Here is an 8,678-nt window from a genome sequence, read left to right as displayed (position 1 = left end):
TTCTTCTTCTTCTTCTTCTTCTTCTTCTTCTTCTTCTTCTTCTTCTTCTTCTTCTTCTTCTTCTTCTTCTTCTTCTTCTTCTTCTTCTAGATCTTAGTGGAAGTCGACCGCTGGTTCTTCAACCAGCAGTACAGCTGATTTTTTTACATATGTGACCACTTTTCATACTTTGTAGGGCCCCTTGCTTTCAGGCAGCCTCATTCAGATTTCGAAGGTATTGTTTATCACTTTATACTGACTAGAGTATTGTTAGGTTTTGATATGAATTAATTTTGAATTTTGCCTTGGTGGCGGCCGAAGCCTACTCTTATCGAGTTTAGAACCACCAAGAGAGCGTTAAAGTGCGCAGCTTCCACATGGGACCTCCGAGATTTTTTTCCCTTTCGAGAAAGCCAAATGTTCGGTCACTGCTACCCTAAGATGAGGGATGTGTGGCTGAAAGACAGTAGTAAGAAGGAGCAAGGAGAAGTAGTACTTATAGAAATAGTAAGGAGCAAAGGAAGGAGGAGCCCACTGGCCGGGGGTGGGCCGGGTTAGAGCGAGAAAGTGGAGATGGAAGCAGACGACAGAACATGTCTAGAGTAAAGGAAAAGAGGTTAATAGAGAATATTTTAGAGAAAAAAATGGAATGTTTCCGTCGCTGTCAGGTTTCGAACCTGGAACCTGTTGAATGTAAAGCGAACGCGTACCTATAGACCACGAGAGCCCCGTATGTTTGGTTCTGATTGTTCCCAGGGATGTTTTTTAAACCCATACACAATACACACATGTACATGATATTGTATTTCTATGTTCTGTGAAATGATCCCAAGTAGAAATTCGTGAGCCAGTGTGTTTTTATTTGTTTCGTTGTGTTTTGTTTCTGTTTTCTTTTTTTTTTCTCTCTCCATTTCTACACTACTGATACACACAAGTACATGTATGCCTCATAAAACGACTTCCATCGTAAATCCATGTGCATATTTGTTCATTTGTTAGTTTGTTTGGTGTTTTTGTTATCATCTTATTTTTGCTTAATGATACACACACGTACATCTATGCTTCATAAATTAATGACCCCATTTAAAATTCGTGTGCGTGTTTGTTTGTTTATTTGTCAGTTTGTTTGTTTATTTTTTTTTCATTGTATATGTACTTTGTTGATACACACACCTGCATGTATGTTTAACAAAATAAAACCAATTATAAATCTATGTGATTGTCTGTGTGTGTGTGTGTGTGTGTGTGTGTGTGTGTGTGTGTGTGTGTGTGTGTGTGTGTGTGTGTGTGTGTGTGTGTGATCATGTGAATAAGAGTATGATCGTATAGGAGTATGATAGACCAATCATGGAGAAACAATATCAAATCGGAAAACAAAGATGAAACGGAGAATTGCAATCGCTGCATCTAAACTGAAAATGGTGACATCCACCTGAAGAGGACAATGCAAAGAGAGAAAAACAAAAGTTCAAACTTTAAGAATATTCTGGAGATTGTTTTCAAACTTGCTACTGAGCTGACAGCATTTTAAAAGAAATTTTTCTTTAAAATTCTCTCTGCGACATCTCTTTATTGCTTTACGCTGAGATCAACTTCTCTCTTTTTTTGTTCCTCCTTAGGAACACATTGGCGGGAGATTTGACTGAGCTCTATTAAGCTTACTGAAAATCGAGACGAAATGTAACATGTTTGGTCTAATAAATGGGGTGCCCATTACGGTTGGATCGGGCCGATCGCCCGGCTCGGTCTCCTGAAACTGAAAACAAACATGTTTGTTTTTGCAACCGAGTCGGGCGATCCGTATTGGCACCCCGTAGTACATGTACCCGTTGCAGTCCGCACAAGCTAGCTCTTTTCCCCAGCTCAGCAATCATTAATTGGTTCGTGACAAAACGTCCATAGATCTAGACCTGTTTTTGTGATATCCTAGACAGTGCAGCCTCGCGTGTCGTCTATTTCTACATTTTTCTCTATTTTCATAACTTTTTCCATTGTTGATCTGTTTTTTAACATCTGAAAAGAAAATCACATCACCTCTTCAGATGTCTCCAAGATGCATGGATACTTAAATGAACCCTCCATACTCAACAATATCTAGAAAATCAATTCAGTTTAAAAGTATCTAATTTACTAGATCAAACACATTCAAACAAGGTTTTCAATCTATATAATATGGACATCGCTGTAGACAAACGTCGGAAGAAGCCGCCGTTGGCCACAGCAATTTAAATCATTACGGAGGCTTTCATGTGGTGAAGGTGAAACTTGTGGGTTTGGCCAGTCGCTGAAAGAGGGGTTTAGTAGACGGCGGAATGTCTAGAGCTTGGCTTAATAAATAAGAATTATTTGATTGGTCTGTATTTTAAACGGGTAGGAAATTCAACTATTTTTATCTATAAAACGAAGCTATTTGACCCAGAAGAAAGAAAGTTTGTTGTTCCGTTGTTTCAAATTGGAACTGAGAAAGGATCAAACCTTGGACACACCCAAAACTGGCACCTCTGCTCCGACCCTAATAGATTACAACTGGATAATTAAGGTCAAATGCCAGCCCAATACCTTGTCTTCTTATTGCACTGCTTGGGTTGAAGAACAAACAGAAGTGATCTGTCTAATGTAGTAAATGAAGCCACTAGTATTCTGAAAAGTGGAGGAATAAATAAAATAATGAATAAATAAATCAATCAACAAGCAAACAAACAAACAAACGATCAAACAAACAAACAAACAAATTGATTTTAAAAAGTAAGAAAATAAATAAATAAATAAAAAGATAAATAAATAATAATTTTTTAAAAATATATAAGCGTAAAGCGCCCCCCCCCCCCAAAAAAAAAGCTAAGATGTGAAACGTTTACACTTAACTGTCTGCCTCATTACTCGCATTCTTGGGAACTAGACCCGATCATTGTCGACGTAAATCTTGAAAGTGAAAAACCCATAACCGGTAGGCCCTACTCTTGTCTCTGTGTCCAAGCTGATAGGAAGATGTGAATGGTCAGCAGTCCTACATACTCCAGCTGGCTGCTGATGGGATACCACCTATATATACCATAATTTCTCCAGTCTCCAGGTAATTTTTTTCTGCATTACTACATAACATCTATGACTCTTGTCCCGTGGTGTCCAGCTCTCGTGGGAATCAGGACCGACTTTCACAAAACAGAAACCTACATCCACGAAATAACACGACGCTTAATTATGTTCAAAGTTACCTTTAGAGACGGCAGAGGTTGGGGGGAGGGGGGGGGGAGTTAAAAGCGACCCAAAAGCTGAAAAGATTTCTTTAAAATGTACCGTCTGAGGGTGGCTGTAGCAAGAAATTAGCTGCGGTTAGTTGTGTTCACTTCCTCCACGTGTTTGCTTTATGCGGTTGGATGGAGGCCGGTTCCTTCTATAATTATTATTTTCCTGTGATGCTTGTGCTGCTATGAGAATAAGATGTTTAAAAAATGTTTTTGCGAACTGTGGCTGCCATTGTGCCCTCGTCAACCATCCACTCACGCCTCTTGTGTCCACGGCAAAAGGCCGGGTAAGTGGAAAAAGAGATAGTAAGTCAATGCAAGCTCGGGTTCAGAGGCACAATATATTTTTTATTAACCTTTCACTAAAGCTGACTTGTAGAAAAAAGACTGTCTGAGGCTGATAGCATGTCTTGCTCACACTCACACAGCGATGTTCCCCTGGCGTGAGTGCGTGTAGTTATCTGAGCGCCGGGCTGGTTTTCCTGCTTGACTGATGCTTAAGCCGCTTATCTCTGAGGGCTGGAGGCCCTGGTGTGTGTTTATATTATACAGCACGCCTAGTCGGAGGACGTTTACTTTTCAGACTGAGTAGGCCCCTGCTTTCCGAACCCGCTCAACAAACTCAAGTATTCATCTCACAAAAAGTTACCCCCCCCCCCCAATCCCTCAAAAAGCCCTATTATTAAAATTGTATAATGCAGGTTCAAAATGTGGCAAACCTTTTTCTGCCAGAATTTGTCTCACCAGCCACAGCAGAAGCCAAAAGTCATCTTAAACCTTTAATTCTTCCAATTCTTCTTTTTCGCTGGAGAAATATTCTCTTCAGTGGGTGTATTGGTCATCATCAGACATTGACAGACGAATTATATCATTATTACTATTATTATAATTATAATTATTATTATTATTTATTCATGTAGCCGACAAGTCTACACTCTTAACGTACCTACTTCAGGCACCTTCTTTTAGTTTTAGTAAGTTTTACACCACTTGCAACACAATATGGTCATATCAGTGCCGAAGATTAGAAGTGCTACAAGAGAGTAACAAACACACAAAAAAAGGAGGGGAGATAGAGAAGATAGATTTTTATAGGAAAGAAGGAGCAAACCACACTAAAGCATTGACCAACCACCCACTCAGGCACCTTCTGAACAAGAATTAAAAAAAAAAAATAACAAAATAATGTGTAGGACTTCTTTTATTTTTGTACCAAATGATAGGGCATTTCATGGTTATTCCAAAGTGTAACAATAAACATAAAAATCAACATTGACAGAAAAAGATGTTATTAAGACTCCAAAACAAAAAGATTATAAAACAACGATGAAGAATCCAGTAATCAGACAAACATGGAAAAAAACCCTACCAAACCACCAAACCAACAATGAATAATCTGCAATCAAAGTCAAAAGGTGAGTGTGCGTGTGGGTGTTGTAGGTGAGTTTGTGCGCGCGCGCGCGCGTGTGTGTGTGTGTGTGTGTGTGTGTGTGTGTGTGTGTGCGTGCGCACGTGCGCATGCACGCGCGCATGTGTGCGAAAGATAACCCCAAAAAATAAAAAGACAGACTGGAATATAAAGTCCAACAGACGAACGAACAGACAATGGAGTAGAAGTCACAGAGTCAACAGGCACAACATCATCAGATACATATGACCATGAAACAATTCAAACAAAAGCTACTCTGAGAAGATTGGAGAAAGAGAAGACCACATTTGAGCACTTCAAAACACCAGTACATTGTACAAAGAACAAGTAGTTCTTAGCGTACAGTGCAGCATGACTCAGTCTCTAGACAAATAGAGGGAGCTTTGGTGAAAAGTACAGATATTTGCAAATAATGTATATATAAATATGAAGGGTACAAGGAAAAAAACCCAAGAGATCATGTTAATTTTTGGGCTAATTTGAGCTGTGACATGGGTTCGAAAATGTTTATGCACCTCTTCTGGCCCATGTAAGTGTCCATGGCTCAAACCTGATGAGTCATCCGATATAAGGCTTAGAAAATAAGCTATGCCATGGGAATACAAATACGCAGGTTTAAGTCTGTCAAGCATTTCATTTGTGTTCTCTCAAAACGCCTAAAAGTGACATCCCATGTTTTTCCCTTGTGCCCTTCATATACATATACACATATAAATATAGTCCACGATAGTCTTTTATTAAGCTCTTTTGTAGGTCTGACAATGAAACCACAAAAGATGTGAGCTGGATTCTCTCGCGGGTGAATTCTTATTGAGTATCTCCATCTTTCCACTAGATCTAGGACAGTGTATTCCTCCCACTCACCTAAGCCAAGGCTGAAGCAGCCTGCCATCTAAATTGTACCAAAGGGGGCGTAAAACTTCTACAATAACACATCTGAAGTCAGAGGCTGTCAGTGTCAGTGAAAGGATGAGGCACATGCTAGGGGGTTCAGAGTTCTGCGCATTATTGTGTCTGTGTATGCCTGTGCGTGTGCATGCATACATGTGTTTGAGTATTCTTCTGTGCAATTCTGTCTGTGCGTGTGTGTGTGTGTGAATGTGTGTGTGCGTATGAGTGTGTGTGTGTGAAAGTGTCTGTCTGTGCGTGCGTGCGAGTATGTGTGTATCTGTATTTCACTTTTGAAGGCAGATTTCACTACGTCTATGCCTCTTCTGTGAGTAAAACACCAAATAAGACACAAAAATACGCACCCACCCCAAACCTGGTCAAAACACAGAGCTGACTGAGACTGAGCAGATACCACCACTACCCTATGCCAGTTCAAACCTCATTATTTGATGTTTTTTTGTTTTTTTTTCCGGCATTTGCAACCCAATTAGATAAGCTAAAAGCTGAAGATTAGAGGGGCTACAAGAGAGTAACAAACAGAAAAAAGGAGAGTAAGGACAATAGATTCTTTGATAGGAAAGAAGTAGCAAACCACATTAAAGCACCCGTCAACCACCCACAAACCTCTCTCTACTTCTTCAGGTAAGTTCACAATCAATCATGTCGCAATCACAGAGGACATATCTTGTTTTAGCAGGGTTTTACGGCGTTCGTAAAATAAGGTCATATGAGTGCCGAAGACTAGAGGTGTAACAAGAGAGTAACTTTTAACTTTTATCCACTGCTTATACCCTTTTGAGCGGTACAAGAGAGTAACAAACACAAAATAGAAGGAGGGGAGATAAGGATGATAGATGTTTGATAGGAAAGAAGCAGCAAGCCACACCAGAGCATCCACCAACCACCCACAGAGGACATATCTGTAGTTTGTATCAAGCTGGACTAGAGTGCGGATGACCCTGGTTTGAATCCCCCACTGGGGTGTTCCTCAGGTTGCTGGAGGAGTTGTCAAGACTTCCTGTCCTACCCACTTGACTAGCCATATGAATGAAATTGGAGATGGACTTTAAATTTGGCGGCCCTCCTTTTCCAATAAGCTTTACAGTGTTTACATGAGCATTAGAGCAACACAATACCAATACCATACAATCACAGCAATCCAGAACAGCATTGAGACAGATTTGCGCTAGAACACACCTGCATGTACACACACCCCATAACTCCGATAAGCATACGTGTCTCTTCGTTTTCCATGAAGACTATAATACATTACTTGAAAAATACTGCCTACCCTATGCATGAAGCATTTAGGAGCAAGTACTTACGCAACGCTAGAGGCAAGGAGTCCCCAGACACTGCTGAAACCTGGACCTGCGGTGAATAGCAGCTTTCGCACTATAGACTGGGGTATCCATTTAAAGGAGGAGGAGGAGGAGGAGGAGGAGGAGATTGAAATTCACAATCTACTTCAGTTATAACCTCTAGACAGGCATTGTCTGCAACGGAATTTTCTCTTAGTACAAATATCATACACTCATGACTTGTAAGAACAAAATTATTGATTATTGATGTGATATAATATAGCAGGTCTCCATGTTATGAATATCAAAAATACAATAATATAATACCTCTGTAGCTAAAATTCACTTTAAAAAATAAATATCTGTTGTAGACAAAATTTAAAAAATAATCTTAGAACAAAAGATGCAAAGGGTTGATAGGAAAGCTTAGCTACAAAAAAAAAAAAGAAAAAAAAAAGGGAAATTATTCAGATGTAAAAAATACACAGAAAATGATAATCTTCCCACATAGGACAAGACATGTCTGTAGCTCCATGTGAGTGTTTAGAAACATGTGTCCCTTCAAAAGGCCTTATATGATAATGCATTTCATACCAACACTTATGGGGGCTCTCGTGGCCTAGAGGTTAAGGTATTGGCCTCTCATTCAAAAGGTCGCGGGTTCGAATCCGGGTAGCGACCGAAAAATTTTCTTCTCTAAATTTGTCTCCTTTCACCTCATTTCCTGCTCTCTAGCAATGTTCTGTCGTCTGCTTTCGTCTCCTCTTTCTGCCCCCACCCCCTCACCTCCTTTGCCCCTTCCTCTTGGCTCCTGATTCTTTCTGCAGCCTTTCTACTGCTACTCCTTGGCTTCTTCTTACTGCTGTCTTTCAGCCACCCCCCTGATCTTCTGGTAGGAAAGATCCACACCTAGCCTTCTCGGACAAGGGCCAAAAATCTCGGAGGGCCCGTGTGCAAGTTGCGCACGTTAAAGATCCCTTGGTGGTCTAAAATCGATAAGAGTAGGCTTCGGCCGCCACCCGGGCAAAATTCAAAATTTCCTACCAACTGAAAATATAAGGTGTGTCCCGCGCGCTCATAAGACCTTATGCAGTTGCGAGGGCCGTAATACACTTTACAAAAAAAAACAAAACAAAAAAACACAAACACTTGAGACAAAAGTAGTTCTGTTATCTTTGTTAGTCATACAAAACTTACAATACACACACATGAGTGTAGAGCAAAAAGAGCTGCAGTAACCCAGGGAGAAGAGAAAGAGGGTGAGGTGGAGGGGAAGGATGGGAGGGGGGAAGGGGAAGAAGGGGAGAGGGAGAGGAAGGAGGGGAGGGGGGAAGGGGGAAAAGGGGAGTGGGAGAGGAAGGAGAGGAGGAAGGAGGGGAGGTGGAAGGAGATAGCTGGGGCTACAAACAGTAAAACTGTCCCTGTCCTACAACTACTAGGGCGCCCCTCATAGGCCTAAATCGCAACCTTTGTTGTAGCAGTAGAGTCTTTGCCCCATTCTCACTCTCAGGATGTCCTCTGCAGAGCCCTCTCTTGTTTTAATCTGTATCGAGGTACCAAAAATACAATGTTATAAAAATCTTTAAAAGAGAGAGAGAGAGAGAGAGAGAGAGAGAGAGAGAGAGAGAGAGAGAGAGAGAGAGAGAGAGAGAGAGAGAGAGAGACCTTCGTGTGAGAACTTGCCTTCAAAATGATCCACCTTTGGCTAGTACTAGTAGGGCTTTAAAATTCATTTTTTTAAAACTTGAAGTTTTGCGTAGATGTGAACTTCATCATGTGTTTTTTTTGGTTCTAGTAAAGAGAAGCACATGGACACAATAATGGTCATTTAAT

The sequence above is a fragment of the Aplysia californica genome, unplaced genomic scaffold (genome assembly GCF_000002075.1).
Source record: "Aplysia californica isolate F4 #8 unplaced genomic scaffold, AplCal3.0 scaffold00954, whole genome shotgun sequence".
NCBI classification, from domain to species: Eukaryota; Metazoa; Mollusca; class Gastropoda; order Aplysiida; family Aplysiidae; genus Aplysia; species Aplysia californica.
This window is presented reverse-complemented; position numbering follows the sequence as displayed.